Consider the following 10,834-nt stretch of genomic DNA (forward strand, 5'->3'; position numbering starts at 1 on the left):
CCGACCCCGCCTGGGGTATTCAGACCGGGGCAGACAAGGCCCTTCTGCCCCTCCTAGCGGCCGCCTCTCCTAGGCTGGAGGGCGGCGCCCCATATGACACAGAAGGCGGCTAGGGATACGCCCTGTACCATGCCGGCCAGTCTAGATTGCCCTAACGCCAGGCCCCGACTCGCTCTGGCCAGCGGGCATGCGGCGAGTTTGTCCCCGCAGCGCAGCCGCCCACAACTCGGTCTTCCAGAGGAGCGAACGTTCGGACTGCTTGGTAGTTTACTAGGGCAAAGTACCACCCCACCCCGAGCGACCAAGCGGACCTCAGGAAACGGGCTCCTTCTGTGTAAAGTGATCGGCAGGCCTTGCAGTGGATCTTCGGTGTCCATAGTTATATACCAATCATTATATTGTCTACATCATTTGGACTGTGCAGAATGAGATGCCAATAATATATCACATACAGTAAAAGGGCTATTTTCACAAAAGGTCAAAACTGGGATATATAACCTCTTTCTTTTGATTAGTCAGACTGACTTCAAAGGGGGCTTAGGGTTGCTTATTAAAGAAAAATGCCTCCCCGTGGGTTTTCATTTGAGCCACTTATAAGTGGGCTAGTTTCTCCAACACCAATTGAGCTGGAAACTAGAGTAATTAGAACACAACATATTCCCGACCTGAACAGGGTGCTGAAATAAGTTAAAAGCCTCATTACTTACCAGCCTTCTCTCAGAACCCTAACACCCCTTGCAAGGGATTTCTAACTAGGAGTCGGTAGATAAAATTTAGAATGTGTGAGCATTATGTAATACACATGTAAAACATTGAGATGGGAACCACGGGCTTTTGGCGGCTGTCAAAAGGCCCACGGCACAAAAGTAGTTAATCTGTATACTTGAGGGAAGAGAGAACCATCACTGGAAGTATTAAGCTCTAAGCTCATTCAGGCTTATTTTCTGGGAACTTGTAACAAAATGCAGCTTATGGTCCTAGCCAGACTACTCCAGATATCATACTGAGACGTTACCCTTTCCTATTTTCCACTCTCTACTGGCGATCAGATGGTTGGTTCTTAGTTGTAAATACTTTGGTTTCATAAAACCATTATTAGAAAATGGAGACTTTTCATCAATCACGTCTTAATCTATACTTTGGGGGTGTTTAAAAGACATATTCCTTATGTACAAAGAACGTGGTTTTTCCATTTCTCAAAAGATTCTCCTTTCCAGCTATGACCAGGGTTCACAGGATACTAATGTGATTTAATAGCCCATCAACAGTCATTTGAGAGTACCATGTTTGTTTTTACTGAACCCACCATGCAGATAATTAACTACTTAGAAATTTTGATGACTGCTAATCCTTTTCTCATTTTTAACACATTGGCCAAGTGAATTCCCCCTGGCCCAAATTCTCCAACCTGCAACAATTAAACATCTTCATATATTCATATATATATATATATATATATATATATATATATAGTTACCTTTAATCATGTAATTCAACAGGAATAGAGAGGACGGGGACTATGAAATCTCAGCTGTGATGCAATTATGTCTGCAGCTCAAAATAGATGTTCTTTTCTCCCTCTCTTTTCCTGCTAGGATTGCACTGTAAATTCATAGCTCTTGAAAAATCATTGCTCAAATATGCCCCCCTCTTTACCACCATTCATGTTATCCCCTATAATATCTGCATTCCTAAAAGGCTTGTTAAAATACAAATCTGCTTCATAAAACATTCCATAAATGAGCCTAATATTACACCATTTTAAAAAGGTGGGAACATTGTCTTCACTGCAATTTCAGTATCTGAAAAAAATCTTTTTATTACAGTTACCTTTTCAAAATGTAGCACTGATTTGATGTTGACTTGGTACATTTGTCCAGAATCTACAGTAATTCTGATGCAGGTTGACTCAGTGTCCATATTTTAAGAACCACTAGTTTAATGATGATTCCACTGGTTGGAATCATCTCTTTGGCTGGTCCCAGGATACCCTGAAGGCAGTAGGTTGTGCAGAATCAGATGGAAGACACTTATGGAGGCATGAGAGTCACCAAGTGAACCTTTTGTGCAAAAGTGCAAATTTGATTTGGAATTCTCAAAGTCCTATTACAAAAAAAAAAGGAACCCAGTCAAATGAAATGTGCTGGATAGAAAATTGTGGTCTTTCCATAGAAAAACCTGTTTCACCAGTGCTTTGTTATTCGAATATTTAAGGTATTCATATTTCAAGTTTATTAAACCAGTTTAAATGCTTCTCCACCTACTTATGATTAAAACTTTCAACTCTTTATTACCTTGGTTAATGTTGACCAAGGACCTCCATGTTGAGGGAAAGTGCTGGGGTTAAGCAAATTGAACCTCTGCAGGCCCAGACAGGACCTTAATCAAGATATAAGAGGCCAGGTGTGGTGGCTCACACCCATAATCCCAGTTTTGGGTGGCCGAGGTGGAAGAATCGCTGCAGCCCAGGGATGCTGAGGCTGCAATGAGCCTTGATCATGCCACTGCACTCCAGCCTGAGCAACAAAGCCAGACCGTCTTAAAAGAAAAAACAAAGACCCTGAACTGCAGTCACACTTTCCTAAATACCTAGTAAAATTAGCTGGTTAAATCTAGTAAGACGTTCCCCAAAGATTTACGGCAGATGCTGTTTTATATATATTGCTGTGTCCCTCTGTGACAGGAAGTTGCAGGGTTCTTTTTACCAGTAGTCCTGTACCCGGGGCCTTGCAAATCAGTGTCATATGGTAGAGAACAGAATCTGATCACATTTCCTACTTCCTAAGCAAGTACCAGAATATACTTACTAAGCTTGTACACTGCCCTCAACTGCTATATATTTTTTTCTTTTTTTTTTTTTTGGTGATAGTAGGGTCAAATGCTAAGTTGTTCTGCATAAGAAATAAGAGTTACAAAGACTGGGCAGCTGAGAGTTAGAAACAAAAGCTGAGAAGAAACAATACTGCATACTTAAATTGTTAAGGTAGGTATTGTGTTTTTTTTTTTTTTTTTTTTTTTTTTTTAAATCACACACCCAAAAAGCTTAGGTGATAACTGCAAAGGATTTTTTGGGGGGGGGGGGGGGGAGGAGAAAAAAGGGGAGGAGTATTTTTGCAATTTAAACATCCTCTGTAATTTCTCCCGTAAAATCATTCGTAAAATAAACATTACTCATTAGTGTCTTATGAAGTTCTCCTTTTGGGGAATGTGATTAAACATATGGCCTTTATTTTATTTTATTTTTTTGAGATGGAGTCTCGCTCTGTTGCCCAGGCTGGAGTGCAGTGGCGCGATCTTGGCTCACTGCAAGCTCTGCCTCCCGGGTTCAGGCCATTCTCCTGCCTCAGCCTCCAAAGGAGCTGGAACTACAGGCGCCTGCAACCACGCCCGGCTAATTTTTTTTTTTTTTTTGTATTTTTAGTAGAGACAGGGTTTCACCGTGTTAGCCAGGACGGTCTCGATCTCCTGACCTCGCGATCCGCCCGCTTTGGACTCCTGAAGTATTGGGATTACAGGCGTGAGCCACCACGCCCGGCCACGGCCTTTATTTTAAAATTTGGCATAGGAGTCAAAAGCTGCCCAAGGAGGGCAGCTACCTATGGGGTGTGCATACATTCATGACCAGTATTTAAGTCCAATATAGCTTTGATAATTGTTCTATAAAATGTTTACGCCTCACTGAAGAATCTGTCGTTTTAAAAGAAAATCTTTACATTTATTGTATCCAATTAACTTTGTTAGTAATCTGCCAAGTAAAACAAGTATTCATAGTAATTAGTGACTCCATTGCATTAGAACTGTAACTTAGTGCCATTTTTGAAGACTGTTTTCCCAACAAGGAGGCATTATCATTTATCCAATTACTTTATTTTCTTTGAATAGCAAGCATGATGTAGGCCTCAGCTCACAATTTACTTACCTGATTAGCTTCCATTTCTCTTTAAGGATATTGACTATGTGACACTTCTAAGAAGGCTGACTAGTACGTAAGATTATGTAAAAACCCTACCAGATTATGTACTAAAGTAAAGTTAACATGTCTATTTTCTAGTTGCTTGTGATTTATCTTAATTTTCTTCCTATGTCACTAAGATATGGGTAAAGAGCCCTAAACTCCAAACATTTTTACATGTTAATATAAATTTAATGGTGGCATATTATTCCATCTACTGGCTGGGACATGGTATATATAATTATTTGCCTATTAATCGGTTCTGAATATTTGTATTCTGACTCTTGGCTAAGCTGGCTTCCGTCTTTTCTAACTACTGACTGAACTGAACCCTTTGATGACCAGCAAGGTCTCTGACTTCCAAGTGCAATTTGAGCACTATTTATTTTTAGAAGTTTTAAGTCCAAACTATTTCCTTTAATTGCTCTTGTCCAGAATACACAAGCTTTTTCTATATAGGGCCACATAAGAAATATTTTAGGCTTTGCAAGCCAATCTCCTTCACAAATTCCTTTCCTTTCCCCCTATTAACAACTCTTTAAAACAAACAAACAAACAACAAAACCTGAAACTGGAAGTTTTAAGTTTACTGCCATATGGGTACAATCATATACTTAGGTCGATAACTTTATAGTTTTAAATGTAACATCTCACATTTCAAGTATCTCCTAAAACTTGCCATTGTAATTCTAGTTGCTAACATAATGGACACCCTTATTTTTATGAAAATATTCCTATAGAATTAAAAATAACACTTGAAAAAAATTAAGATTGTTTCTCAAATAGCTTACTTGGTTAAAGTCTACTTATGGAGCAAGCTACAAGTCCAAATAATCTTTGCTGTTTGCCACCTACCTAACCAATTCCTCATTTTACTCATGTTTTGTTAGACAGAATCAACTTAGAATATTGTCTTCCGTTCTAGAGACCCAGAGGAAAAGAGATGACCAAAGATGCAATAAACTGCCCCAATATATACTGTGTCTATTTAAACAGAAATCAATCAGCTGTTAGGCAAACCAATGGGTGCATAAGTAGGGAGAGGGGTCAGGCAACACTGGACACCTTAGAGCAGTGGTTCCCAACCTTTTTGCCACCAGGGACCCGTTTTGTGGAGGACAATTTTTCAATGGACAGGGCAAGGGGATGGTTTTGGCATGAAACTCTTCCACCTCAGATTATCAGGCATTAGTTAGATTCTCATAAGGAGAGCACAACCTAGATCCCTCACACGTGCACTTCACAATTGGGTTCTCACACCTATGAGAATCTAATGCGGCCACTGATCTGACAGGAGGCTGAGCTCAGCTATGATGTTCACTGGCCCATCGCTCACCTCCTGCAGGTGCGGCCGATCAGGGGCCGGCATTGGGGACCTCTATCTTAGAGGGTTTTAGGCGAATCCTAAATAGTGTGTCTCCACTAATACTTGTTAAGTTTATGCTTAACATAGCAAGACTGATATTTGTGACAGCCCATAGACACATCTGCTCTCTTAAGATGTACAATGTTTCACAGGAATTTTAAGGGGTGTTCTTGTTTATATATTTGGCAGTTGTGTAAACTTTGGTCCTAGGAATAGAGAGAGATATGAGTCTCCAGGGACAGCAAAAACAATCAAATGGTAAAGAAGGGAGGCCATATTTTCTTTAACACACTTAATTCCATCCTTATCTCTGCTCTTGGGTGCTTATACAGCACATTATTTGTAACTGTAGTCACTCTAAATTATCCCTTACTGCCTCTTTGATGAGGAAGAATGATTAACACAATGGAATGTTTGAAGGTTTAAAGTCTACACCTCATCTTTCCTGGTATCCTTGAATTTACTAGTCAGGAGGAGTTAAAATATAGTCATCTTTAAAAAAATCTCTCCCCTTTTCACTTCACAGTTCTTTATTTTATCCATATACTCGTAAGTGCAACTGCATTTTCTTTTGCCTTAATAGTTAAAGAATCCCACAGGGAATGATCATAGGCTACTCTGGTTTTCAATTTGGGGAAACCCTATACTTTAACTTGAATAAAATAACAAAGTCCTCCAAACTAATATGTGATTTCTGCCCAGAGCTCTGAAAGTCAAAGTAAAGAAATTCAATAAAGTGAGGGTAACAGGGAGTAAAGATGACTTTCAAGGTAGCCAAATGCCTCACCATCTAAATAATGACGCCCATCAATGAACAAACAAAATTCCCACTGTCCCATCTACTATCCAGTGAAACACAGCCAACTTGATAATTTGTGCAGGGAAAGACTCTGTTTAGCTTATACCTTGAACCTAAGGGAAATTAAATTGCACATTTTCTGTTCCTGGCTAATCTTCTGAATAATGTACTGAACACAGTAGGAGTTAAGAATTAAAAATACCTGTCTGCAGTCTCAGAAACAATCACACACAAAATATTTGTTTATTTCCAGACTGATGAAAGACTGAATTTTTGGTCTCATGTATTTACTATATTGTTTCATATATTTATCTATATGCTTTGGCTGTATTAACTTGTTGAAATAGTTTGTGGTTCTTTATATTTAGCTTTTATAAATAATTGAAAATCTAATGAAGGCTTACTTAATAACCAATCTAAACTGGGGACTTCAAACATAGGGAGTCAAGTAATCTGGTTGTGTAATAAATAAGCAAGTTGTTATCTTTCAGGCTGAGGGCGTATCAACCAAGCTAAAAGATGTGTGTGTATTAAAAAAAAAAAAAAGTCTACCAAACCACCATATGATATCCAAGGTTAACCATATAGGAGGTCTAATAACATTCAGAAGGTGCTAGATGAATATACCAAAAACACACGGAATTAAATGATGAAAATTATTTACTGGCATTAGGACTGAATTTTTAATGTCAAATTTTAAAAATGGCCCATTAAAGTCCCAGCTCATGACATCTAAGTATCTGAAGACCCACTACTATTCCTTTTTCTTTTTTTGAGACTGAGTATTACTCTGTCACCCAGGGTGGAGTGCAGTGGCATAATCTCGGCCCACTGCAACCTCTGCCCCCCGGGTTAAAGCAATTTTCATGCCTCAGCCTCCTGAGTAGCTACGATTACAGATGTGTGCCACCACACCCAGCTAATTCTTACATTTTTAGCAGAGACAGGGTTTCACCATGTTGGCCACGCTGGTCTCCTGACCTCACGTGCTCCACCTGTGTCAGCCTCCCAAAGTGCTGGGATTACAGGCCTGAGCCACTACAGCGAGCCAGATCTGCTATTCTTTTAAGTTACTAGTATTAAGTGATGCTTCTACTCTTGAGTTGCACTTCAGGATCTCAAGTTATTGGTTTGACCTTTAGGGAAAACAGTAACCGTAATAAAAAGGTCACAATGTCTAAACATCTTGCAGTAATTCATTGTAAAAGTAGTAGGGTGAACTCTTACTATGCTTAAAATAACAGTTGATAGCCCCCCTCCACCTTTTTAAAAGATGCTTATGGCTGGGTGTGGTGGCTCACACCTGTAATCCCAGCACTTTGAAAGGCCGAGGTGGGCGGATCACCTGAGGTCAGGAGTTCGAGACCAGCTTAGCCAACATACTGAAACCCCATCTATACTAAAAATACAAAAATTAGCTGGGTGTGGTGACACAAACCTGTAATCCCAGCTACTTGGGAGGCTGAGGGAGGAGAAATGCTTGAACTCGGGAGGCAAAGACTGCAGTGAGCCGAGATCTTGCCAGTGCATTCCAGCCTGGGTGACAGAGCAAGACTTTTTCTCAAAAAAAAAAAAAAGATGCTTACATTAAGTGGGATGGGGGAAGGAGGGATGTATAGAAGTTGGTTAAATGGTACAAAAGTAAAGTTAGAAGGAGTAAGTTCTACTATTTTACAGTACAGTAGGAAAATTATAGTTAATAATTTATATTGTATATTTCAAAATAGCCAGATTTGTAATGTTCCCAACACAAAGATGTTTGAGGTGATAGCTATTCCAACTACCCTGATTTGATCATTACACATGGTATACAATTATGAAAATATCACATGTGCCCCTAAAACATGCACAAATATTATCTATATCAATAAAAAGAAAGAAGTAAAGTGTTACATTAAGTGGGGAGTTTAGAAATAAAGCCTTCTCAGGCTGGGCACGGTGGTTCACGCCTGTAATCCCAGCACTTTGGGATGCCAAGCGGGCAGATCACAAGGTCAGGAGATCAAGACCATTCTGGCTAATACGGTGAAACCCCGTCTCTACTAAAAAAGAAATAAAGCCTTCTCTCTCTCAACAAATGTAAACACTCCTAAGAAGAGATACTTTCTGGGCTAACAAGACTTTACCTGTTTGACAAGAAAAGTTTAGTCCATCAGAATATTCTAATTTTCTTAAAAAGAAAAATCCTCTTTCAGCGGTAGGTAGGTAAGATAAACTCCTAGAGTTCTGTAATTTGGTCACTTTTTTTTTTGGTTTAGGATTTAATGTTTGAAAAACACTTCTGCTAGAGAGGTTCTGCTTTTGACTTCTTAAAAGAACTAAGACCGGCCTTAAAGTTTATGCTGTAAACAGAAAAGCTAAAATGGGTATTAGACAGTATAACTGAGTTTACTCATAGCTAGGCTTCAAAGTGCCTGATTTCAAGGTGACTTGGAAATTTACTTTGTGTCTGCCCCTCATTTAAAAAATAAAGAAGCCACGAAGCTGGTTTATTTCAATCCTTAGGCAACTCCTCTAGGCCAATGATTTTACAATCTAACATTCATTTATTATTCTAAGAATTATGTATATTATTAATAATATACACAAGGGTCAAATTTATTTGAATGTGGAATTTTAAATACAGGTGACCCTTGAACAACATGGGTTTAAAATGTGCAAGTCCACTTATACACAAATTTTCTTCTGCCTCTGCCACCCCTGAGAAAGACCCCTCCTCTTCCTCAGCCTACTCAACGAGATTGAATACCTTTATGATCCACTCCTACTTAATGAACAGTAAATATATTTTTTCTTCCTCATCATTGCAACCTTCGCTTCCCAGGTTCAAGTAATTCTCCTGCCTCAGCCTCCCGAGTAGCTGAGATTACAGGCTCCAACCACTATGCCTGGCTAATTTTTATATATTTTTAGTAGAGACGGGGTTTCACCATGTTAGCTAGGCTGGTCTTGAACTCAACAGGATCTCATCCTGTCACCCAGGCTAGAGTGCAGTGGTGCAATCATAGCTCACTGCAGCCTTAAACTCCTGGGCTCAAGCAATCCTCCTGCCTCAGCCTCCTGAGTAGCTAAGACTACAGGCATGCACAACCATGCCTGGTTTGTAGAGACAGGGTCTCACTTTGTTGCCCAGGGTGGTCTTGAACTCCTGAGCTCAAATGATCCTCCCACCTCGGCCTCCCAAAATACAGGGATTACTAGCCATGAGTCATCATACCCAGCCCATTTGATTTTATCTAGTTACTTTATTGTAATAAGACAGTATATAATACATATAACATACAGAATATATGTTAATTGACTATGTTATTGGTAAGGCTGACAGTCAACAGTAGGCTATTAGCAGTTAGGTTTGGTTTATGGGGAGTCAAAAGTTATATGTGAATTTGACTGCATGGGAGGTGGGTCAGAGCCCAACCCCTGAGTTGTTAAGAGTCAACTGTATATGCTTGGAGTTACCGCAAAAGGAAACCGATCCAGGACACTTTATTTTTAAAGCTGAGAATGAATCATGATACCAAAATTAGAGAAGTATTAGTGTTGAAGCTTTAAATAAGTTTTACTAAGAAAAATTAACACATGTTCCCAGAGCCAATCCTAAATATCACCCAGTAGGAACACTAAAGATTGAGGATGAGTTCAGTGGAATTTAAATTTTCATAGCAACCTGCAGCAAACATCAACTTAATTTGTCCTGAAGTCTATGTTAAAATGCATGCCTGCATCCCAGAAATGAGGCCTTCTCGTCCCAGGTAATCAGAGTCACTTCAAAGATAACTTTTGAATTACGGAAGAAATGGTTCATGGCAATAGTACCTCTAAACTTCTCAGGTCGGATATCTAATATTACAGTAACACTCCCCCAAAAAGAAATGAAAATATAATGTCTTTGCACTGTTGCTTTCCACAGACATTTTAGAGAAGCAATCCATTCCATATATCAGTGTTATCAATGTAGCATTTGCAAATTAAATACCTGGGAATGAGGGGTTTGTCAAAAAGGCAGATTTTTATTAAATAGTGCAGTATCTGGTTCTTCAAAAATTGCTACGCTGTAAGAAAATTATGAATGATGACATCTAACATCTTGTTTCTGGGACCTGTGGGTAAGAAGCCTAAGAGTATTTTAATAAGTTTCAGAAATGATTATGGTTATCAAACTGGCTTGGGAACTACCAACTTGCAGCATTTTAATATGTCCATAGCAGGGAAACTTGTACTTTATGTAGTACCTACAACTACCACTTTGGAAATTTGTTGGTATCTATGTAACAGAATAAATCAACTTATTTATTTTTGCAAAACTTAGAAGTGACTTTTAACTTGGTGCCAAATCTTTCCAAAGAATACAAACTTGCTTGCGTTGTGGAAGGGATTAATTAGCACATTGATGGACTCAACTTTTTAAAAACAGGTATTAACATCATCATCTACTGTTAATTGTAAATCATTCAGAATCTCTGTGCAGACTGACATGTATTTTTACCAGTGCCATTTTGGGCTACAAATCTGTTTAGTTCCTATGACTGTTGCTGCATGTTGGTAAGTGTTGATGTCTCTGCATCCATACTTGGAGGACAGTATCTATTCTTTTGAAATAAGATGCCAGAAAATCTACCTGAACTTTCATCCTGTAAATAAGGCCACTGAACTGTTAAGAAAGTGAACTGTGGGAAAGTTCTGTCCTTTGAAGTTCCCTTGAAGTTAAAGTACCTTT

The sequence above is a fragment of the Gorilla gorilla genome, chromosome 6, assembly GCF_029281585.2.
Source record: "Gorilla gorilla gorilla isolate KB3781 chromosome 6, NHGRI_mGorGor1-v2.1_pri, whole genome shotgun sequence".
In the NCBI taxonomy this organism is placed as follows: domain Eukaryota; kingdom Metazoa; phylum Chordata; class Mammalia; order Primates; family Hominidae; genus Gorilla; species Gorilla gorilla.